This window comes from Schistocerca gregaria, chromosome 4, assembly GCF_023897955.1.
Source record: "Schistocerca gregaria isolate iqSchGreg1 chromosome 4, iqSchGreg1.2, whole genome shotgun sequence".
In the NCBI taxonomy this organism is placed as follows: Eukaryota; Metazoa; Arthropoda; class Insecta; order Orthoptera; family Acrididae; genus Schistocerca; species Schistocerca gregaria.
Genome location: NC_064923.1, coordinates 43,873,194 through 43,900,039, shown reverse-complemented (window position 1 = coordinate 43,900,039; position 26,846 = coordinate 43,873,194).

Below are 26,846 nucleotides of genomic sequence, written 5' to 3'. Positions count from 1 at the left end.
TGGCCAGAAGCCCTTCCTACCGCCACCCCCGTGACTGGAGTAGTGTACCCCAGCTGTCTGTGTCTAGTGCAAATCGTGAAATAGTGTGAATGTGTTGCTAATGTCTGCGAGTGGTGTAACTGAGGTGGGACGTGAGGACCAGCCCGGTATTCACCTAGTAGGATGTGGAAAACCGCCTAAAAACCGCATCCAGGCTGGCCGGCACAACGCCCGGAAGATTCGATCCGGGACCGGCGCGCCTACCCGAGTCCAGGAAGCAGTGCGTTAGCGCTCTCGGCTAACCTGCTGGGTCCCATAGGGAAAAGTCTGCAGGTGTCAAATTCAGGGAACGGGCCAGCCAAGATACAGATTCTCTGTGACCAGACCAATGATTTGGAAACAGTTCTTGAAGGTACGTTGCTGCACTTGGTGCACTTGAGGCTGGACAGCCGCCATGTTGATACCACGGGTTCCTCCCAGCCTGCAGAGAAACATGTCTTCCTATCTGTAGAACATACTCTGGTAGGAGGTTGCGATACTTGTCCACGTGCATTATTCTGCCTGTGAAATTTTCAGAGCATTCACACAAGGTTGGCGCCGGTGGCGACACCTGCAACGTGCTGACATGAGAAAAGTTTCCAACCGATTTCTCATACACAATCAGCAGTTGACCGGCGTTGCCTGGTGAAACGTTGTTGTGATGCATAGTGTAAGGAGGAGAAATCCGTACTATCACGTTACCGACTGTGATAAAGGTCGGATTGCAGTCTATCCTGATCGCGCTTTATCGTGTCGCGACATTGCTTCCCGCGTCCGTCGAGATCCAATGCCTGTTAGCAGAATATGGAATCAGTGGGTTCAGGAGGGTAATACGGAACGCCGTAGTGGATCCCAACGGCCTCGTATCACTAGCAGTCGAGATGACAGGCATCTTATCCTCATGGCTGTAACGGATCGTGCAGCCACGTCTCGATCTCTGAGTCAACAGATGGGGACGTTTGCAAGACGACAACCATCTGCACGAACAGTTAGACGGCGTCTTGCAGCAGCATGGACAATCAGCTCGGAGACCATGGCTGCAGTTACACTTGACGTTGCATCACAGACAGGAGCGCCTGCGATGGTGTACTCAACGACGAACCTGGGTGCACGACAGGCAAAAAGTCATTTCTTCGGATGAATCCAGGTTCTGTTTACAGCATCATGATGGCCGCATCCGTGTTTGGTAACATTGCGATGAACGCAGATTGGAAGCTTGTATTCGTCATCGTCATACTGGCGTATCACCAGGCGTGATGGTATGGGGCGCCATTGGTTACTCGTCTTGGTCACCTCTTGTTCACATTGACGGCACTTTGAACAGTGGACGTTACATTTCAGATGTGTTACAACCCGTGGTTCTACCCTTCATTAGATCGCAGTGAAACCCTACATTTCAGCAGGACAATGCACGACCTCATGTTGCAGCTCCTGTAAGGACCTTTCTGGATACAGAAGATGTGCGACTGCTGCCCTGGACAGCACATTCTCCAGATCTCGCACCAATTGAAAACATCTGGTCAATGGTGGCCGAGCAACTGGCTCGTCACAATACGCCAGTCACTACTCTTAATGAACTGTGGTATCGTGTTGAAGCTGTATGGGCAGCTGTACCTGTACATGCCATCCAAGCTCTGTTTGGCTCAATGCCCAGGCGTATCAAGGCCGTTATTACTGCCAAAGGTGGTTGTTCTGGGTACTGATTTCTCAGGATCTATGCACCCAAATCACGTGAAAATGTACTCACATGTCAGTTCTAGTATAATATATTTGTCCACTGTATACCCGTTTGTCATCTTCATTTCTTCTTGGTGTAGCAATTGTAATGGCCAGTAGTGTACTATCGGATTTCATTTATGCACGTGCCCCTTACCAACGGGAACATTTCCAAGTTACCTTGAACTGCTTTGTTTAGCATTTTTCTAGTTTTCTGTGAAGAGCTTTAATTTTGTCGGTGTTATGTGAGAGTATTTTCTTCATTTCCTTTCATGCTAGTGTTCAAAATATTTAATTGCTGATGGTATGGGGTGCCATTGGTTACTCGTCTCGGTCACCTTGTAAGAGATCCATAATTAGAGAACTTGTTGCTAGCGCACTCGAGCTGATGTAATTTCGATGTATTGCTCACGCGCTGCCTGCGATATGTAAGCTAGAAGAGAATCTGAGACCAAAGAGTAGTATTGACTGCAGTAGGAACTGTGTAGCAGTAGCAGTTAGTTGTTGCTAGCGAGCAGTCGTGTCTGATGCATCGTTTTGGCTGGGCCGGTCGTGTGCAGCGATGGCAGAGCCTTAGCGTTGTAGGATAAGGTAAAAGCAGTCTCGCGCATGTGTAGTATTGTTAATCAGGTCCCATGTAAATGTTTAAAAAAATCAGTTAATAATAATCTTTCTCATAAAAAGTAACTTTTGACATTAATCTCAATTTAAACAATTCAATAATTTCTCTAATCCTTGGCCATCCCGATTATTGAAAAGAAAAATCAGTTCTTCCCTTTTATATAAGACAAATGTATCGGCCAGCATTGCACTTAGCTGCGCCAGGAAAAATTTCTTATAGGAGCAGACATATACGCATTATCCGGCGACCTAATTAAGGTAAGATTTTTCAGCTTATTCAGAATGATGTATCAGGGCCATGACGCAGCATTTTGACGTCCAAAATTTACCAGGTTAACTTGACTGTCAATTATTGAAAGGTTATAGGTTTGTCACATTGTATTATATTTTCACTGTTGGGTAGTTACGCTAAATGAGAGTATTATTCATATTATTTTATTTACTGTGGGGAGGTTACACTTGGCGACAACCGGCCAGGATCGTATTTTTGTGAATTTCTGAGAAGTGGTCAGCTATATATCTGCTCTTATTTACTTAAAATTAAAAGTAGTTTGCATCTGGCGCAACGCATTTACTAATTTGTCACTTTTTCTTTCACAGATAATCGGCAATTTATTGCTCTTTGTTGTAACTGTATTTATTCCATTTTTGCTTCGTCTTTGTTTGATTTTGTGCTTAACTTTGAGTTGTGAAAATGCCGCGAAAAACTGCTAACAGTACATCGCGAGTCGTAATGAGTGAAAAAGCCGACTTTAATAATTTGACTCATAATACTAGCGACACTCAGTGTCTTGATGATAATCCTCCAGTTACAGACAATCAGTGCGTACCGATCACTAGTAATGATTTTAATGCTAATGATGAGCAAAGAAATTCAATTGTGTCCTCTGTTAATTTAACGACAATTGATGACGCGGCACTTTCCGTTACAATGAACGCTGTCCAGTTTAACACACCTGATTTGCAAAATTTACACAGTGAACAGATAAATTTTTCTCACGAAGATGAACAATGTAGTCAAAATACGTCAGATTTATTTGATTCCGAGGTAGTGACCCACACTGCACGTCCAATTAGCAAACCTTTTCGTGAATCAGACAATGACCAAATGGTTTCACAAAACGTGACAAATGCAGACACACCATCACACAGTACAGAGAATAGAGTCGGTAATTTTGGCTTGGATCAAGTTGTAGCATTACTGCTACAATTCAATGAAAAACAAGACAACAATTACAAACAACTTAATGAAAAACTAGACAACAATTCCAAATAGTCGAAGAAAGAACAAGACGACAATTTCAAACAACTTAATGAAAGTTTGAAACAGTCGAATGAAAAACACGACGAGAACTTTAAACAGATTAATGAAAAACTTGACACGTCTACTGAACAGCTTACTGAACGAATTACAGCCGTTGCCGAGCAGTGTAATGAAACCAAAAAACAATTACGTGAGGAAATTAAGGCTTATGCTAGGAATAGTAGTGAAGAAATTAGATCTGTGGCACAAGAATTAAGTAATACACATGCAGCCACAACTAAATTACTTAGAGATGAAATTAGTGCAGTCGCTAAACAATCTTCTGAAAACGCAACACAGTTACGCGACGAGTTTAAATTAATGTCAGCAGAACTTTCACATACGCTGGACGCGAAATTGGACAAGAAATTCGAACAACAGAACAGCCTAATTGACGAACGTTTTAATCACCACCTACAAAACAGTGAAACGCGTTACCTTAAATTCATGCAGGAACAGAACAAAGTACAGAAACAAGTCATGGAAACAATTACTGCACAGAGAGAGGGAGATAAGCGTAAATTACTTACGAAAGCAAAAACATATGTAGACAATAACATTGCTACAGTATCAGACGAAATCAATACTATTAAACAGGTGAACACCGAATTGCATGATGAAATCTCCGATCTTAAAACAAAAACAGACACACACACTGTAGACTTTCAGACAATGACCAATAGACTTGAACAATTAGAATTAATACAGGATCCCGATGCCATTAAAGCAGACGTTAAGAAATTGAACAAAACTACCCGTAAAATCCAAAAACAAATTAATGCTTGTGACACTAAAAATGATGATCAGGTTAAAGCATTGACTGAAAAATTTGATGAATTGGCCAGTCGTATTGACGTTATCGAAAATAACAATGACACCAAATCAGACGATACGTCACCAGTTTCGTTTAATCAAACACCCGAATTCCAAAATTTACAGCAGACGATTAGTGAGATAGGTTCGTCCATAATACATTACGTAGAAAATTGTCATCTTTACAGCACGAATTGACGGAGATGAAAAATATTTCAGCCTTAACACATCACAGCATACGCCACATTGCGAACATTTGCCACACTCACACAGCCAGTATTATTTAGGTAGTTTACAGAGAGTACGTGACTTGGATTCCGGGCAGACACAGACAAACGGCTTATCATACAATCCTGAACCAGTTCGCACATTCAGAGACAATAACGTTAATTATAAGCAATTTTTATCCGTGAAAAAATCTAAGGTATTTAAAAATGACGGAACACAAATACATCCTTTGGACTGGATACGACAATTTGCTTTTGAATTTTCACCGCCATTGCCTGTAATACAGAAACTAAAATTTATTTGCAGCGCGTAACAGACCTCAGGGGATTCATTACACTTCGATGAATATGTGCCGTAGCGTGCACAGGGCCCCGAGCCGTAGTAGTGCTATTTCATCTTTAGTTTTCTGCACTGCTGCCTCCTCTTCTACTGTCCTTTATATCTATCAAAACAGCTCTTCAACTATCGATCTATCTAGAATTAGGAATGAGTAAAGAAAACCAGATATGACAAGTTTTACGGAAAGTGACAATTTTCATTAGATACTGCTGAAATGACAAGAACGCACGGATGCACGCCAAGACCATAGGATCCTACGCAGTGCCCTAGGGGACGGCACCGCCACTTCCCAGCAAATTAGGGACACTGTTGCTCCTGGGGTATCGGCGAGGACCATTCGCAACCGTCTCCATGAAGCTGGGCTACGGTCCCGCACACCGTTAGGCCGTCTTCCGCTCACGCCCCAACATCGTGCAGCCCGCCTCCAGTGGTGTCGCAACAGGAGTGAATGGAGGGACAAATGGAGACGTGTCGTCTTCAGCGATGAGAGTCGCTTCTGCCTTGGTGCCAATGATGGTCGTATGCGTGTTTGGCGCCGTGCAGGTGAGCGCCACAATCAGGACTGCATACGACCGAGGCACACAGGGTCAACACCCGGCATCATGGTGTGGGGAGCGATCTCCTACACTGGCCGTACACCTCTGGTGATCGTCGAGGGGACACTGAATAGTGCACGGTACATCCAAACCGTCATCGAACCCATCGTTCTACCATTAGGCATTTTCTTTATGGAACACATACTACTGTTTACACAGACCATAGAGCTATCCAGTTTTTACTTTCCGCTAAATTTACACATGACAGATTAAGCAGATGGAAACTGTATTTACAGGAATTTAATTTTACAATTGTTCACATTCCCGGTACACAAAATATTGTAGCAGACGCACTATCCCGTTCTCTCAGCAACAACCAGCAAGACATCGCAACCAACTTCTGCCAAGCAAATTCTAGCCTCATGTATATTCAACAAGTCACATTTGAAAACTTCATTTCATCATTACGAGACAAATGTTTCCTTATACTGAGACAGAACTGTTATTTTGCCAACATGGAGAAACGTATTCGACGAGTTTTAGCGTCATGTAAAATCTGCCAGAAAGCTAAATCAGACACGACTTCACATATTCCTCCGTTACATCCCATTGTACCTGTTAAATTGAGACACATGGCCGCTGTAGATATTTTTGGACCGATTCCCAAAACTAATAGAGGTTTTTGCTACATCTTTGTTGCTGTTGAACTCACTTCGAAATTTGTTACCTTCACTCCATTGCGCAAAGCTACTGCTAAATCTATTTCGAATGCATTTGTAAAACATTTTTTATTTCATGTAGGGCATGTATTGAAAGTAATTTCCGACAATGGACCACAATTTCGATCTGCGATATGGACACGTATGTTACGAGCTAGAAACATTTCTCCGATCTATATGTCCAAGTATCACGCTTCTTCGAACCCTTGTGAAAGACTGATGAAAGAAATTCGTAAACTGTGTAGAATGTACTGCCATAAAAGACATATTGATTGGGATACACACATACTCTCATTCCAGGATGTAATTAACTCCATACCAAATGAATCTACTATGCTATCTCCGACTGTTATATTGCAAAATGTTGAACCACCTAACAAAAGCAAAGAATTAGTATCCTTTCCTACATCTCGACGACTACGCCAGCATGAAGTAATTGAGATTGCGCTCAACAACATCAAACGTGCCGCAGAGCGCCGGAGAAGACAGGTTTGTACACGCCGTGACTTTCACATTGGACAGAAGATATTAGTACGCACACACTATTTATCTAACAGAGGAAAGAGTAGATGCAGTAAATTTGAACTTCTATACGCAGGTCCATACAGAATTCGCAGCATTCCTCATCCCAATGTGGTACATGTTGAAACTTTGAGAACCAGAAAAAGCAAAGGCAATCACCATATTTCCAATATTAAACCCTTTATTGAATGAACATACTTTACAATCTATCACACTGTACCGCCATTTCCTGATATTTGTATGACCACTCACGCAATTATATTTATGTGACTATTTACTGATGATTATCATATTTTTTCCTCGCAAGTGCCCGGCACGGTAAGGTTAGCAGGTCGCTTTTCTTGTCGCTATATATCAGACCGTGCACATTTTAAATTTTTTTGTGTATGTATGATTGTTTTCCTGTCGAAAGTAGAATTTTTGTCTGTATGCACTATGAAATCTTTAAGATGTAACAAACAACAGTTGACTTTGACATTTTTCATTATGATATCTCAACATCTTGACTATTTTACATGTTTTGCTACTACATTATGATACTGTGTGTACATTTTTTGCACTTGAAAACTGTCTATGTTTTTAACCTAATATGTTTTCTGTCATGCTACGCTGTATGCTTAATTATATTACTAGAAACATGTTTTTATTTAATGGGTATATGAATTAAATGCAAGATATTAATCCTTATTCATCATTTTTCAGAAAGCAATACTGTGTAAAAGAAATGAATTAAACAACCACAGTGGTTTACTATGAAATGGAAATTTTACCATCAGAATGAAGGAAAGAAAATGCAATATATTATCATGAGGAGTAAATGGATCAGCATTAACAAGCATTAACCAGAATATACTGTACACATCGTGTGATAGCAGTCTTGACTAATAATTTTTCTTTCAGAATACAAGGCGATTGATGCAGTCTGTCAGACAGAACTACAGATGTTAATTTTAGTGATGAAATATGCTAGAAGTAAGAAACTCTATACTATATGAAGTAATGAATGGTAATGAATAGTTGTATGAAGTAAATGGTAATATGAATATGCATAATGAAGTGTCTATTTTTTGCAGATGGTAATAAATGATGATGAATAGTTATATGAAGAATATCGTAATATGAATAATGAAGTTTTTCTTTGCAGATGATGATAATATTTACTGTTAGTTAAGAAATGCTATGTCGTTATTTAAGTATTTGTTGCAGTTCCTTTTGACAGTATGCCTTATGTCGCATAGTATAATGACTGAATGTTTTGGAAAAGACAGCTAGAGTACATACATATTAAGTACACGTTTCATTACCTGTTAATTCGAAGTTCACTATTTTTCAGCATAATATGCATTTCTTCTTTCAGCTCAATAATCCATTTCGTATTTTTTCCAGGAGAAGCTTTTCGTGACATAATATGCTATAAGTTGTTAGTCATTAAACCTGTTCTAGTACTTTCATTTTTTTTACCCAGTTGTGTCTATCATTTATGAATGTGATCACATATACTGTACTTAGTTCATAAACTTGCTACAGCTGACTCATGACGAATGACGTTAATACTCCTTATTTTCAGCAATAAGTCAAAAGCAAATATTTTCATGTCCCAGCAATTAATTATCGATGCCAGTGAATGCATTGCTAGAAAAAAATTATTAATAATGGTCCCAACTATTACCAGTATACAAATAAATAATGCTACCAGGTTAAGATATATTTTAGTCCTAAAGATAATGCAAATTTTCTGTGTAGTGATTGCATTATGTCTGTGTGCTATTGGACTACCGACCTTGAGTAATCGTTCCAATATCTTACATTTTAAATATGTCTTATGTCACTTACATGATATCGTATATGAACACCAGTAACTTGATGCTACACTCAATAACTCCTGTTTTAAATGATGACTTGTGAATAACACTGAATAATGTTTTGTAACACTATATGAATACTTTGTAACTAGCCAATGAATGTCAGTAACTCAATAGCTCCTGTTTTAAATGATGACTTGTGAATAACACTGAATAATGTTTTGTAACACTATATGAATACTTTGTAACTGGCCAATGAATGCCACTGATTGACTTGTGAATAACACTGAATAATGTTTTGTAACACTATATGAATACTTTGTAACTGGACAATGAATGCCACTGATTCAGTCAGATGAGTTATGAATAGTGTTTCGTAATACTCAATATTGTTCATATCGGTTGATACACTAGTGTAATTCTATGTTGACTAGCATAAGACTTAATGTGTCCTTCACCTTCTGACCTAATTACTGCAATATCCGTTTATTATGTCCATCCTCATGATCATGGAGCACTATATTGGTTTTTGCACTAATTCTACGTTGCTGTAAGAGTATGGATTCTACAAGAATATGGTGTTGACATATCAAGCTGTCCACCACCTTGAACGATGGAGATGTTATTATGGTCCTACAGTTTGGTGTACCTAATGTACTACCAAAATGATAACATTGAATATTAATACAACATTTCAGTGTCTTGGCTACACTAATAAATACTTCAGGGAAGAGAACTTCAGATTGTCTCACTTGGTGTTGTGCTTCTGTAGAAAGATATGGACTTTCAGTGCAGCTACGTGCAACCTACTGTGCTACAACCATGATGCAATCCTTCCCATTCCTTTCCTAGTTCTGTAAAATAGTAAAGGCTTATACAGTGCATTTAAATTCTTGTAAAATGATATGTTTTGTACTCAGTGCGTGTGAAGTCTATTTTGTTAATATATTTTGTACTCATTGTGTAAATACTACGTCATTTCTGAATATGTTTTGGTACTCAGTGCATGTGCACTCTAATTTCTTAATATGTTCTGTACTTATCAATGATGTATATACTCTGTGATTGTAGCCTTAGTAAACTAAATAGATAATAGAAAAATTTGTTGCTCATGGCAAGTCCAATTGACTCACCATCGCTGCCAAATTTTTGCTCCCCAGTGCAGGGTTATGTAAGAGGTCCATAATTAGAGAACTTGTTGCTAGCGCACTCGAGCTGATGTAATTTCGATGTATTGCTCACGCGCTGCCTGCGATATGTAAGCTAGAAGAGAATCTAGAGGCCAAAGAGTAGTATTGACTGCAGTAGGAACTGTGTAGCAGTAGCAGTTAGTTGTTGCTAGCGAGCAGTCGTGTCTGGTGTATCGTGTTGGCTGGGCCGGTCGTGTGCAGCGATGGCAGAGCCTGAGCGTTGTAGGATAAGGTAAAAGCAGCCTCGCGCATATGTAGTATTGTTAATCAGGTCCCATGTAAACGTTTAAAAAAAATCAGTTAATAATAATCTTTCTCATAAAAAGTAACTTTTGACATTAATCTCAATTTAAACAATTCAATAATTTCTCCAATCCTTGGCCATCCCGATTATTGAAAAGAAAAATCAGTTCTTCCCTTTCATATAAGACAAATCTATCGGCCAGCATTGCACTTAGCTGCGTCAGGAAAAATTTCTTATAGGAGCAGATATATACGCGTTATCCGGCGACCTAATTAAGGTAAGATTTTTCAGCTTATTCAGAATGATGTATCAGGGCCATGACGCAGCATTGCTGACGTCCAAAATTTACCAGGTTAACTTGACTGTCAATTATTGAAAGGTTATAGGTTTGTCACATTGTATTATATTTTCACTGTTGGGTAGTTACGCTAAATGAGAGTATTATTCATATTATTTTATTTACTATGGGGGGTTACAACCTCTTGTTCACATTGGCGGCACTTTGAACAGTGGACGTTACATTTCAGATGTGTTACAAACCGTGGCTCTACCCTTCATTCGATCCCTGCGAAACCCTACATTTCAGCAGGATACTGCACAATCGCATGTTGCACGTCCTGTACGGGCCTTTCTGGATACAGAAAATGTTCGACTGCTGCACTGGCCATACGGCCAGAGGTGATTGTTCTGCGTACTGCTTTCTCAGGATCTATGCACCCAAATTGTGTGAAAATGTAATCACATGTCAGTTCTACTATAATATACTTGTCCAATGAATACCCGTTTATCATCTGCATTTCTTCTTGGTGTAGCAATTTTAATGGCCAGTAATGTAAATCCCAAAATCCACTCATCCACTAGAGATCTACTGCTTGTACTGTCAAATACTAATTGACTAGCAAGTCACAGTGCACTCAAGCAACATACAAGCACACTGAAAAGGTAACATTCCGAGCTCAGCCACAGCGACGGGCGACAGTCAACAGAGAGAGGTGCCAGAGACAGGTGACACCCATGACAGCGACATGTTGTTGCCGTACCCAGTGACAGACTCTAGAGCGTGTCGCTCAAATTCGAAGACGACGGTTGTCTGCAAAAAAATGTCGAATAACTAAATAGTGCGTTTACTTTTTGAAGAGTTTGTTTTTGCACCAATATTTAAAGAGGAGACGCCATGTTAACTCGATGTTCAACGAACATGCAAGGAAGGTTTCTACATGTAAGAAAAACATTTACGAAGTGCTGAAGAAAAACTTAGATCTTATTGCAGATTAAATAAAAAACAATTTTATTTTATTTTGTTTTTTAATTCGTGAAGAATTACGTCCAACAACTACAAGAGATGTGATTACAATCGAAGAAAAATTATTCTTTACGTTAAGGTATTGTATTTGTTTTGTATTGTGTGATATTTTCAATTTCTGCCACACTTAAATTATGCTGTTCTCGAACATGTGGTAGTGTCAAATCAGTAGGGTCTTGAGATGTGTATGCATACAAGGCAACGGAACTGGTGGAACTAGAAGGCTTTGAAATTATGTATTCAGGAGTGCTCGCAGTTAGACTTGTGGAATCTGAGTGACATGAACTGGAGTTAAACGACGCTTCGGTTCTGAACTGCTGAATAGAAGAATAAGGATTCTCAGCTGCCATCATTTGATAATTAATCAGGATGTTAAAAATTTCTTGTTTCACTTCAAGTTTGTAAATTTGTGGTAGGAGCCCAAAACATCTCCGACGTGATTGCAAAATGAATGTATTTCAGTATCATGTTTTTGTGTTATTTTATTCGTCAATGTCTGCCGACTGTCATCCCTCTTCTTTAAATAATTCAGAATGGTATCGTCTTTCGTGTTTCGGCGTTGTGGTTTAGTATTAGTAGTGTCAGTACTTGTTGTAGGTTGGTGGTCTCTAAGAGATTCATTCGCAGCTCCTTTTTCATACACCTCCCTGTAAGCGACAATACTCTCACCCCTAGATCACTCAGCAGTATCATCTCCGCCTACCCTGTCTTTCACCACGTTAGTGCTGCTAGTTCTGTGCTGAGATACGGTCTCAAGAAAACTCAACTGTTTATATATTGTCCATTTAGAGTTCTTAGTTGCAGCAGATCCTGTTGCTGATTTATTGTTGCGCTTAAATCTATTGTAGGAGTCTTTAATGTGTTTTCACCGTCTTTTACAATCCTCACCTGTAAGAAAATTATGAAATACATTTTACGAGTTGACATTCAAATACTAATAACAGTTTTTTTACGTATGTCGTGTACATTTAGAAAACACTTATTGTCCATATAAATAACGATAAGGAATTCTTGTTTACCCTTTTTTTTACAGATTCATGCCCACAGGAGAAACGTTTAAGTCTTTGTCATATGCCTATTGCATATCTGACGGCTATATCTCCAGGATCATTAGGAAAGTTTTGAACGTATTGAGAACAAAACTGATGCCTATAGCCGTGCCCTCGCGAAATGAAAATACCTTTAACCACGTTGAACAAGATTTCTAGCAGAAATGGAGTAAACCAAACTGTGTGGGTGGTATGAACATAAAAGCACCAAAAACCAGCGGATCTCTTTTTTTTCAACTATAAAAATTACTTTTCCATTGTTCTGCTTGCAATAGTTGACAACAATTACAAATTCATTGTTGTAGATGTTGTTTCTTATGGCAAAGTAGGTGACAGCCATATTTTTCAAAAATGCGAGGTGAGCCGACAGATTGCCAGAAAAAAATTTAATTTCACTGCATCTAAATGCCTTCCCAACACTGATAATCGCCGAGGAAGCATTTGTACTTAGTAATTACGTGATGAAGCCATACTCTCGAAGAGTTGCACGATCGAAGCGGGAAAATGATATTTTTAACTACTGTTTGTGTCTTGCTCATCGAGGTGTAGGAAACGCATTTGGATTATTGTCTCAAGTGTTTAGAGTGTTTTACGCATCAATTGCAATTTTTCCAGGATCAGTTGATGACCGTATTATAACAGCTTGTTGCCTACATAATATTCTGCGAGATGCGTATCTTGAAGAGCAACCAATTCCCTGTCATCAATGTGGAAGACCGACTAAGTCAACAAGTATGATAGAATTGGAGCATAACGGAGGTTTTACAAACAGTGCTGATTTGAGGTGAGAGACAAGCTTAAACTTTTTTTTTGTGGTACCATGGCAAGATAATGTTGTAAATAATGGTAATTGATCTTCATTGAACTTCCGTAGTTGATTCTAATACTATTTACAAGAAACATACATAACCATATGTATATATTTTTTATTTAGGAAATTAATTTGACTGTACATCGTGGTCCATTGATCATGACCAGACCAAATATCTCACGAAATAAGCGTCAAACGAAAAAACTACAAAGAACAAAACTTATCTACCTTTAAGAGGGAAATCGATGGCGCTATGGCTGGCCCGCTAAATGGCACTGTCATAGGTCAAACGGATATCGACTGCGATTTTTTAAACAGGAACTACTCGCTGTTGAGAGGAATGTCATTACACGTATTGCCAAATGCACTGAGGTTGACAGACATCATTTTGAGCATTTATTACATTAATGTGGTATTTACAGGTAATCACGCTGTAACAGCATACGTTCTCAGAAATGGTAAGTTTATAAAGGTACATATATTACAGTGGAACAACCTAAACAAAATGTTCAAACGTACCTACATTCTGTATTTTAATTGAAACACCTACCTGTTACCAACTGTTCGTCTAAAATTGTGAGCTATATGTTTGTGACTATTACAGCGCCATCTATAACAAAGCGAAAAAGTGGTGCAACTAAAACATTCATATTTCTTTACATACTACACGAATATGTACTAAAAATGGGGGTTCGTATTTAAAGAAACGCAGTTGATATCCGTTTGACCTTTGGCAGCACCATGTAGCGGGCCAACCATAGTGCCATGTGGTTTCCCCCTTCAAGCAAGACGAGTTTCGTTCTTTGTATTTTTTTTCGTTTGATGCTTACTTCGTGAGATATTTGACCCTGTCACAATCAATGTATATCATGCTTGAACATACTTATATAAATGAGAATACTTAGCAAATAAAATGTGTAGATAAATAAAATAATATTCACTGTTTTTATTAAGCTTCTTCCCTACATCTTTCCATATAGTCTCCTTCGCAAGTGTATTTTAGTATGCATCTAATTTGACATCATATAGCTGGGGGTTGACACAGATCAAATTGATCAGTTTTTCGTCTTCTTCGCTAGTAAAATCCATATTTACGCTCGGCGACACGCGACGCTACTGGTCTGGGAACAGCAGCGTCGCCCGTAGTGTGAGCGACAGGTACAGACAGGCGTGACGTGCAGTGCGGCTCTTGTCGCGCACTGCGAACGAGCTCACCCAAGAAATAATAGAAGCCAGCAGTGTCGCTGTCGCCGGGCGACTATTCTCTCTGTCGCCTGTCTCTGTCGACTGTCGACTGTCGCTGCGCTCGGAATGTTCCCTTAACCCTTTAATACATAGCGTAGGTGATCAGCTACAGACTTCATTTCTTCGAATGTATCATATACTGAGCAACATTTTGTAACAAATTCGTTATGTAGGTAAGTGTATACAGTCTGCTGCAGCAGCTGAGCTGCTAATAGTTCCTCATGGCGTAATAAATGGCAGAATGAACTGAAGCAGTTCGACAATCAGCTTTGTGGATTTACTACAGTGCGTGCATTTTGGCGGAAAGTAGAGACGTTTTTTTGTGTTTATGCACTGATTTGTGGGTTTGAAAATTCCTTTTTTATTTTGAAAACGTAAGTAGATATGGTGTAGACAGTTCATTCGAGTGTGTTTACGAGAGGTTTGAATTTAGATCTGTTTTTTGTTGGTAGCGACTGTCAACAATAGTGCTTTGTTAATTTGATTTAAAAAATTTTCACTATTTTCTTCTTAATGTGGGCAATATAAAGTAAACATGGTAATTTTTACAGCTTGAAATTAAAAATCATGCATTTAAGGGTTAAGCATATATAATAACAATGTACATTGCAATTACGCAGCATGACTGGCACAAGCAAGTGTCAGCGTGAAAACTTTTCAAAATACGGTATCTCATAAACGATTAGCACTAAAATCCTGCAAAAAACACCACTGACACTCTAATTTACCCTATCTTTAGTTTGTTAATGTCCATAGGTAATGTCCTGTTCAAAATTTGTTTCTTTGCACACTTTCTAAAGATTATCACAATCTGTTGATTGGCTAAGAATATGAGCCCCTAACTACCAATCTATTCTGTGAAAACCGCGCATCAATAGCACTTCCATTTCCAAAATAGTCAGCCTGTGTACCATCAGAACACGATCTCTCTCTTTCTCTTCCCCTCTTCCTCTGTCTCTATTTTCTCCCATTACCCTCCCCCCCCCCCCCCCACCCTTCCGACTGCAAACCCTTCACTCTCTACTTTCACTGTAATGTGAGGGGCGGTAAGTATCAAATAGGTTATAGATGGTGATTGGTCAATGTGTCGAAAAACTTGAACAGCATGCAGAAAAAGCTTGTAAGGCTTCTAGCTTTTGGAATTCAATGAAAGAGATATGCGCTGTACTTTCATTTGATGTGTGACCTTTGGAGGGCTCTGCATTGTATTTACAGTCACTTATTGTAATGTACGCGATCAGCTGGTTCACTCTGTCAATTTTTAACTACTGAAATGGTTTTGCATAGGCTATTGTCACTATTAATTTGTGGAGTAAGATCATTAATTTTTTGAGCTCTTTCTATTGAAATACAGGTTTATTATTATTGTTCTGGGATAGATCTTTTATTATTTAAGAAATGATTTGAATATGCTTTGGTCATTTGTATTGAGTAGGGTAAAATTATTAATTATTTGAACCCCTGTTGTTCAAGTGCAGCTTTATCATTGTTATCTTTCTGGGATAATTTTCTTAAGTATTTAAAATTTAGTTTTGTGAATAATGTCCATCGTTTATTGTTATATGGTAGAACCACTATTTTCTGTGACGATAACCGGTTGTTTAAAAGGTCTGTTACTTATTATTTTGAAGTTCGATACCTTTAGTTGAAATTTCATGGTCTTGGACACCAAATTTTTTCAACTCTTTATAGCTGCTTTCTAACCAGCTGGAAATGTGTTTGTTAACTACAACATGATTTAAAATAAACTCCTTGTATGTAAATATAAACGATGCTGGCCTCGCATGTTTTTCTTCGTCCACTCTTCCACTCTATAACCACTTGAGCAGCACTTTGCGTCCTGTAACGCAAAGAGACGTATAAGATACTTAATATATCCACACTCTATAGTTTCCAGAGGAAGTCTTCAGTAGTCGATATGTTACGCCACAGAGGTTTTGAGTTCAAGCAGTGTGATCTTTGTTTGTCAGCAGCATTCTCATTGTCAGTAGGACGCAGTCAGAACTGTGAGAATCTGACGTTAGTCACGCTGCTGTGCAGTCTGGAAATAGCTAGAAGATAACAGAGATGTAACTGCAGAGGGTGCTGATGTTTGAAAATATTGCTGATTGGAGAATTGTGAAGATTTTCAGGTAATGTTGTCGCTGTATTGTTTGTTGCTCCGAACTTATGGTGTGTTTGAAAAACTGAAAGTTTTAACGGGATTTTTCTTTATTGGTTTTTGTCAGTTAGATTGTTCAGACGTGATCAAGTAAAATAGTCTGCCCACAAAGGTCAAAGGTTGCACTCAGAGTTACATATGCACCACTCCTTTATCATTTCAGCAACCAGTTTCATGGCAGAGTAATATATATATATATATATATATATATATATATATATATATATATATATATATATATATATATATACACAAGATGGTACAGTTGTTAGGAAATCAAAGTTTCAGTATGGTTTCTGATTGCTAGCCTGTTCTAAATCATTTTGTAAATGCAACATCTCCCACCATCTCCTCACAAAAATTTGGTTTTGTGATTCTTGGGTTTTGCGCATTGCACTTTGAGGAACACAATGGCTGAATCTGAAGCATAATGTGCTTAAACAACTGCACGCTTTTATAGAGCACTTCCGCAAGCTTTTCATCACTTTAGCTGGTTTTCTACTGCACTACATTTTAATGGTTCAAATGGCTCTGAGCACCGTGGGACTTAACATCTGAGGTCATCAGTCCCCAGCATTTTAATGTTCATATCTTTTGAGTAGTTCCGAGGTAAGCCTTGAAAATGTGTTAGGGCCAGGTTAACATCACAGTCAGGACACTACATCATATAAAATTAATCATTGCATTTCAAAGTTATTATTAGGTTCACTTAAGGCGAGGTCCAATTGAGATTTCACTTCTTATGTAGACATTCTTATTCGCACAGTGCCCTATTACATTCGCGTAGGCGTCATGTAAGGTTCAGAATATTAGTTAGTCATTTCGTGTACGTAAATTGATATGGCATTTTAAGAAAAGGCATTGTGGTCATTTAGTCTTTCAAAATTTATATTGGAATTTTACACATGGCTTTTATTCTGTTGGTTTCATGTGCTGGAATACCAAGAGAAGCACTGTGTCATCGCGCAATGCAGCACTGTTCGCTGCACTGTGCAGTACAGAATTTCACATTGACACTTCTTTGGTATAAAGATTAGGTTTTTTGATAATTTTGGTAAAACTTAATTCGAATGCAGTTATAGTGTTTCACATAGCTTTGGATACTCGTAATTACACCAAATTCATTGCTCAGGAATACAACATAAACACTCAACCCACAACAATAAAAATATCACAAGTTATAAGGTGGGAGGAATCGAAAAGCTTGGTACAAGTGTCCACGGAATTAAACATTTACGGATGTATCAATACTTTCCAGAAGCTCACATAGCATCACAAATTTGCACGAAACGTTTCAATTGGTAACCAAACTAGGGTACTATATTAAATATCAGACTTGCTTCTGGTTTTGCCATCAGCACTGCTTAGCGAATAAAGTTCAGTGAATGTGCCTCGCCTTATTTTGCACGTGAGCTTTCCCTGTGCCATTCTGTGTGTATGTGATGTGGCTAGTATTACAAATTTTGTTTTCCGTGAAGCACACGCTCAGCTTATCGTGCACGAAATTTCATGCAACAAATACACAGACATTTGCCTCAGTTCTGGTCTCTCAGACGACATCGCTACGAACTGTGTATTATGCACTGATGCAGACCTCCGTATAGGAGGCACCCAAAAGCTATTTTGCTGTCGATAGGTTGTAACACCATAACTCCAGTGCTCCACTGATTTATTTTGCTTTTGTTTCATTTAATATTACATCGTTATGCTTCTGTAAATGTGTTTGATTGAATAGATAACACAAAACTGTATACTCCTTTCTTTGTACAAACTTTGATGTCATGGTTTGGTTCTATGGAAAGTAGAGTACCTGTCATTTAAATTCTTTGTCCCATTTGGAGGGTACAAAACTTACTGTATGTAATTGTAATTTCTGTGTGAATAATTTTTTGTAGAAATGTCAATATGTGCAAATATTCTGTTTTATTTAAAGTATTTGGTTACTGTTATGTAAGCTGCTGATCCTCGCTTAGGGTACTTAGTTATTCTGTGTATAAGAGGTAGTGTGGTTACCCTTGGGAACGGAACTGAGTAGCGCGAGCAAATTGTGGTTGGCCATGTAAATGTTGCATATTGTGCTGGTTCCGAGAGAGGCTTTTTCTGCTACTTTCTAATGCCTTGAATGGATGGATAAATGACAGGAACGATTCTGGAATTGGTATCCATCATCGCCACCAAGAAAGGACAGAGTCCAGCAATTCTGCCTGCAAATCCGCCTACCAACATGCGCAATCACTGTAACGAAATACTATAATAATGTACAGTGAAGGATCAGCTTATTGGATGGGTCAGAGTGCTCAAATATAAGGTAACTTACGACTGAATTTATGTATCTAACTTGATTTTTTCCCTATCACAAGACCTCTCAGGTTCCTCTCCATTTGAACTATGATTACCGAGTGTCCTAGTTTGTGGAAAAAATGAAAGCCTCTGAACATTAAATAATGTTGTTTGATCTTTGGTAAGATGGGAGTGTTCAGATTTACTGTAGACTTAGTGAAATTGTGGGAGGTAGTAAATGTAGTCTTGTGAAAGCCTCCCAGTGATGGAAATAGTCTAATTTATAGTTTTGTGGAGTTTCAAAGTCACCTATTTAATCATTTACTTGCAAGTAGAAGACTGTGGCTGTTTATTTTAAAGATAAAAAGTTCATAAAACTTAGATACTGATTCTACATCTACTATATCTACATTTATATTCCGCAAGCCACCCAACGGTGTGTGGAGGAGGACACTTTACGTGCCACTGTCATTACCTCCTTTTTCTGTTCCAGTCGCGTATGGTTCGCGGGAAGAACGACTGTCTGAAAGCCTTCGTGCGCGCTCGAATCTCTCTAATTTTACATTCGTGATCTCCTCGGGAGGTATAAGTAGGGGGAAGCAATATATTCCATATCTAATCCAGAAACGCCCTCTCTCGAAACCTGGCGAGCAAGCTACACCTCGATGCAGAAAGCCTCTCTTACAGAGTCTGCCACTTGAGTTTACTAAACATCTCCGTAACGCTATCACGGTTACCAAATAACCGCGAGACGAAACGAGCCGCTCTTCTTTGGATCTTCTCTATCTCCTCCGTCAACCCGATCTGGTACGGATCCCACACTGATGAGCAATACTCAAGTATAGGTAGAACGAGTGTTTTGCAAGCCACATCTTTTGTTGATGGACTAGATTTTCTAAGGACTCTCCCAATGAATCTCAACCTGGAACCCACCTTACCAACAATTAATTTTATGTGATCATTCCACTTCAAATCGTTCCGCACGCATATTCCCAGATATTTTACAGAAGTAACTGCTACCATTGTTTGTTCTGCTATCATATAATCATACAATAAATGATCCTTCTTTCTATGTATTCGCAATACATTACATGTGTCTATGTTAAGGATCAGTTGTATAGTTCTGTCTGTAGTAAATATTAAAAGGTGATTCAGTTTCTTGTAAATTTGTCAACATAGTGTCTCACTGCAGCAAAAGTCGTGAATTGCATTTGTGGAAAGTTATATTAGCTTGCTAAGCACTTGTTTATTTCGGGTATTGAAAGTGCATATTATTAGTGTAATAAGATCCACAGGTTATCCGTTACCACTATTTATGAAAACAATAATATATTTATTTGAAAGACAGTGGGAAGGAACATGTTAGTGAATTCCAATTAACTTTCATTTTAAATAGTAAAGTATTTAACTGAGAGAGACTCAACCTATTACTAGCTCATAATTTTGCAGTGAACAAAATTTATAATTCTATGTCAACTAGGAAAGTTGTGTCCAATTATTGATCCTGCAGTGAATATTAATAGTAATGTTACAAAGACCATTCAATTAGAATAATCCTTGAAAGTAATAGTGTGTTTCGGTATCTGTTATATTTTTGCAAATAGTTTGTTCTGCTCTAGTTGTTAGTTCCATCCTTAATGTTAACATAGGCAGGTGTCAGAGTTCATTGCACTCGCGTGTGGTAAATTATAGGTTGTGTTATCCTTTAAAGTTACTCACACCTAATTTCTTAAATAAGAATATTAATCATTCTCTTGCCTAATTAGGCTGGCGACCGTTTTCTTTACTCTCTAAACAGTATAGCTAAATAAAATATTATTTGTTACTGTTTAAATGTTTACGTAATTCTGACTTTCACTTCCGATAAGCCACTTCCATTAGGTACAATACGGTCAATATAATAAAATTCCTCTCAGAGGTTAACACTGTTCTGTTGCTTTATACCATAATTACTGTAACAAAATAATTCTGTTTTGCAAACTGCCTCCAGCTTCGAGGTTATGGTATAGCAGTAGCGGACGGTAGTGTTGTAACGTGTTAGCATCTACATCATACTCCGCAAGCCACATAATGGTGTGTGGCGGAGGATACTCTCGGTACCACTATCCGATCCCTCCAACCCTCTTCCACTAGCGAATAGTGCGTGGGAAGAATGATTGTTGGTAAGCCTCTGTATTGGCTCCAATTTCTCGAATTTTCTCCTCGTGGTCAACACGCCAGATTTATGTCGGGGAAAGTAATATGTTATCGGACTGCACTTGAAATATGCTGAATTATGCTGCCACGAAATTTTAATAGTAAATCTCCCCTTGATGCACAACTCCTCTCTTTAACGTCTGCCAGTGGAGTATGTTTAGCATCTCAGTAACGCTCTCTAGCCAGCTAAATAATCCCGTGACCAAATGCGCAGTTCTTTGTTTTTTTTCCTCTATTTCCTATATCAGTCCTATCTGATAGGGATCCCACATGATGAATAATGTTGTGGTTGGCAGGAGAGCCAACACCGTGTTACTGAAGGAGGCCGAAATGCACGCGTTTTAGCTCACGCAGGCTGGCATGAGGTCTGGAACATGGCAAGGGAATTAGAATTGAGAAAAACGGACGTAGCTGGTGGAATACTTAACTTTAATCCATTAATGATGCGCGTCGCTCGTGACAGTACATGATTCGCAATATCAATGGTAACAGAATATAACGCCTTGCTACGTCGTAGCAAATAACGTAGCTGAAGGCTATGCTAACTATCGTCTCGGCAAATGAGAGAGTATTTTGTCAGTGAACCATCGCTAGCAAAGTCTGCTGTACAACTGGGGCGAGTGCTAGGAAGTCTCTCTAGACCTGCCGTGTGGCGGCGCTCGGTCTGTAATCACTGACAGTGGCGACACGGGGGTCCGACATATACTACCGGACCGCGGCCGATTTAAAGGCTACCACCTAGCACGTGTGGTGTCTGGCGGTGACACCACATTCCTCCCTCGCAAATCGGCGTACGGTTGTGGGGTAAGACTTCCGCCCGCCGTGGAGAGGACCCCATGTTGACGTATGCGACAAGGTGGGGAGCCTAACAACAGGCGAGGCTGTGCCACCCGCACCCGGCCATTCGGACCGCGGGGCGCTAGGAAACGCCTGTAAACCTGCTCCAGGGTGCGCGCCAACATGCGGTGTATGCGCCCGTAGAGAGACAGGAGGGGCCGAAGGGTCGACCTCCATGGGGCCGGGGCACCCGACGGGCGAAGACGATATATGGTCCGGAGCGGGAAAGAGTTCCATGTCGGAGGACAACTGGTCACGGGAAGCGATCGGCGGTGCGTGACCCAGGGAGGCGCCCGGCGGTTGCAGCGACGCTTCGACTGCGAGCGTCGCCGGCGAAAGAACAGGCGGCGGCGGCGGCGGTGGCGGCGGTGCGTCGCCATGGGGCAAAATGGAAGGCAACGTCGGCAACACCTGGGGCAGAGGTGAGCCAGTAGATGGGTCCCCGGAGCGCTGACCGGACGGCACCGTCGGTGAAAGCAGACGGCGAGCGGCAGAGCCCGTGCGATGACAGAGGCGCAACTGATTGAGATGCCGACGCACCTCACCAGAGGCCCCCAAAACCAGATTCATAGCGCTGCCGAGGCAGCGAAGAATGGGCCCTTCGAGCCAACGCCGTGAACCTCGATAGAGGCGATAGTAGACCATGTCGCCTGGAGCAAAAGCAGGTATCTGCCGCTGCACAGGAACCTGATGCGGCGGATTAGCAAAGACATCAAGGTTCGATGATGACGACCGTGGAGCAACTCAGCCGGCGAGCGACCATCTCTGGGCTGAGAGCGATACGAGGACAAAAAGAGCAATAACGCGTCCTCCCGAGAATGCGACTCTTTCAACTTTAACATCTGTGACTTGAAAGTTCTGACCAATCGTTCAGCGGCACCGTTTGACTGTGGCGAAAACGGCGCGGACGTCGGATGTTGAATACTATTGGCCTTGCAGAATGACTGAAATTCTGCGGACATGAATTGTGAGTCGTTGTCGGAAACAATAGTCTGTGGAAGACCTTCATTGCAAAAGATAGCGGATAACGCTTGGATAGTGGCAGATGACGTCGTGGAAGATATCCGGACAACAAAAGGAAAATTACTGAATGAATCTACCACAACCAACCATCGAGCATTCCAGAATGGACCAGCAAAATCCATGTGTAAGCGTTGCCAAGGGGAAGTGGCTTTTGGCCATGCAAAGAATTTCCGCGGTGGTGCTGATTGTTGTTCGGCACACACCATGCAAGGAGAGCACATATTCGTAATCGCGGTATCGATTCCAAACCAAGTACAGTGCTGACGAGCAAGTTGTTTCGTTCTCACGATACCCCAATGTCCTTGGTGGAGAACCTGTAAGACAGAGGGACTGTAACGAACGTGGGACCACGATCCTGGACTAATCATTATCAGAACGCAACAGCAAAACACCACGTCAAACAAAAAGTCTTTTCCTGTGAGCAAAAAATCTGCGAACCAACGGGTTCCCGATCCGTGACCCTGACAAGGGCCATTGCGTAGCAACAAAACGCAGAACGGGAGCAAGGACAGGGTCGGCAGCTGTGGCTATAGCTACACGACGAAAATCAATCGGAAACGATTCGACCACGTCATCGGTTTCCGCATCAATGAACATGCAAGCAAGTTCGGAGGAATCGAATGCCCTATCCTCAGCAACAGGCAAGCGGGACAACGCATCGGCGTTTCCGTCCTTAGCAGTGGACCGATACAAAGGTTTGTGGTCTGTGATTATGGTAAAGTGACGACCATACAAGAAATACCAGAGCCAATGCTTCTTTCTCGATCTGTGAATAATTTCTTTGCGCAGACGAGAGCAATTTGGACGCAAAGGCAATAGGGCGATCGTGCGATCCATCTTTGTGCGCAAGCACAGCACCGATCCCGAAATGCGATGCATCGACCATCAACAAAAGGGGCTTCTGGGGATCGAATGGCGTAAGGCAAGTATTGGAAAGCAACGCCGTTTTCAACTGGCGAAAGGCGCGTTCGCATTCCGTCGACCAGACGAACGGAACACCCTTACGGCGTAAGCGATGAAGCGGAGCTGAAATGGAAGAGGCATGCGGCATATATTTATGATAATAGTTGACTTTTCCCAGCACATTCCGTAGCTGCTTCAAATTCTGCGGCGACGGCAAGACTTGTCTGTCACGAAGGTGCGTGGGACTGGGATGTATGCCTTGGGCATTGAGTACATGTCCCAAGTATGGCAAGTCCCGAGCAAAAAACACACATTTGTCCTTCCGCAAGCGAAGACCATTTTGTCGCAAAACCTGAAATAATGTTCTGAGATTGGCCAAATGTTCTTCTTCCATCTTTCCGGAAATCACCATATCGTCCAGATAATTTGCTGCAGTAGGGACCGACGCACAAACAGTTTGTAGATATTGCTGAAACAATGCAGGGGCGGATGCACACCCGAATGGCACTCGTTTGAATCGATACAAACCAAGATGCGTGTTAACCACCTAAACGCGCTGGGATTCTTCGTCCACCGGTATTTGGAAGTACGCATCTGCGAGGTCCAACTTCGAAAAACATTTTCCCGGGCACAGTTTGTCAAAAAGATCTTCCGGGCGTGGTAAAGGAAAAGTTGCAATTACTAGTTGTAGATTCACTGTTGCCTTGAAGTCCACATAAAGTCTAAACCTTCCGGAAGGTTTTCGCAAAATTACTAAGGGTGATGCTCAGAGAGAAGCCTGCACACATTCAATTACACCTTGTGATTCCAAATCGTGTAATGTTTTTGCGACCTTATCACGCAATGCGTGGGTAACATGGCGCGCTCTGAAAAATTTCGGTTGCGCGTTTACTTTCAGTTCCAAATATGCTTTATAGTTCTTAGCGCAACCGAGGCTCGGTGCACAAATGTCTGCCAATTCTATACATAGACGAGAAACACTGAAGGCACTGTCTGGTTCACTGATAGGACCTGATTTACTATAGACAAGTTAAACAACTGAAATAAATCGAAACTAAACAAGTTCACTGCAGAAGAAGAACGAAGGACGAAAAATGACATAAGTTTTGTTTGTCCTTTGTATGTTGCAAGAAGGCTGCACTGTCCTAACACAGGGATGTCTTGACCTGAATAGCTAGTTAACATTTGCGGCACGCAACGGAGGTGTGCCCAGCAGTTTGTAAGCGTCTTGATTGATCAGTGAAACTGCAGCTCCGGTATCGAGCTGGAATGGTATCACTTTGCCGTTAATGTCCAAGTCTACAAAAAGTTTATTGTCCTGCTGACTACAAGAGCGGCTGTCTCGTGCACCGTGAACTGACACTGGTACGTTATCACTCGCGACTTGACGGGAGTTCCGGCGATGTCGACGCACACTATTTTTGGGACGAACACAGTCACTGTTAGAGAGAGTGGCACTGCGCTGAGTGGAATGAACTACATGAATTTCCATGGGCGAAGTTTCGCGAGCCTGAGTATCCATGGTTCGATTCCGATTCCGGCGCGAAGCAAAGGGCATGGAACGGTTTTGAGCTTCCGATCTGAGCTTTTTCTGGCAAACACTCTGAACATGTCCTTTTTTATTACAATAAAAGCAACTAGCTTGGCGTGACGGGCAATTCTCACGCGAATGTTTAGTAGCACACCGCGGGCATGATTTGATCACTGCAATTGCGTGCCGGCGCGCACACGTGGCTGAGAGCCTGGCGGCAGCCTGGTGTCTGCTTTCCCAAATACATGTTTTTCACTATGTACCCGGACTCCTGGCTGTAAATGACTTACAAGTTGGAGGCGCCCTCCATCGATAATGCAGGCATTGAATATGATGTTGGTCCATCCTTAGTCTTCATGACAGCTTCCACTCTCGCTGGCATACTTCAATCAGGTGCTGGAAGATTTCTTGGGGAATGGCAGCCCATTCTTCACGGAGTGCTGCACTGAGGAGAGGTATCGATGACGGTCGGTGAGGCATGGCACGAAGTCGGCGTTCCAAAACATCCCAAAGGTGTTCTACAGGATTAAGGTCAGCACTCTGTGCAAGTCAGTCCATTAGAGTAATGTTATTGTCGTGTAACAACTCCACCACGGGCCGTGAGTTATGAACAGGTGCTCGATCGTGTTGAAAGATGCAATCGCCGACCCCGAGTTGCTCTTCAACAGGGAAATCAAGGAGATGTTTAAAACATCAATGTAGGCCTGTGCTGTGAGAGTGCCACTCAAAACAAAAAGGGATGCAGGCCCCCTCCATAAAAAACACCACACCATAACATGACCGCCTCCGAGTTTTATTGTTGCCACTACACACGCTGGCAGATGACGTTCACCAGGCATTCGCCATACCCACAACCTGCCATCGGATCACCACACTGTGTACCGTGATTCGTCACTCCACACGTTTTTTCACTGTTCAGTCGTCCAATGTTTAAGCTCCTTACATCAAGTGCTCAGATGGATACCCAGTTCTAAGCAAAGAAGGTAAAGCAGAAAGTTGGAAAGAGTATATAGAGGGCCTATACAAGGGCGATGTACTTGAGGACAATATTATGGAAATGGAAGAATGTAGATGAAATGGGAGATACGATACTGCGTGAAGAGTTTGACAGAGCACCAATAGACCTAAGTCGAAACAGGGCCCCGGGAGTTGAACTACCATTCTACCATTAGAACTACTGAGAGCCCTTGTGAGAGGCAGTCCTGACATAACTCTGCCATCTGGTGAGCAAGACGTATGAGGCAGGCGAAATACCCTCAGACTTCAAGAAGAATATTATAATTCCAATCCCAAAGGAAGCAGGTGTTGACAGATGTGAAAATTATTGAAGTATCAGTTTAATAAGTCATAACTGCAAAATACTAACACGAATTCTTGACAACCGAATGGAGAAACTGGTTGAAGCCGACCTCGTGGAAGATCAGTTTGGATTCCGTAGAAATACCGGAACACGTGA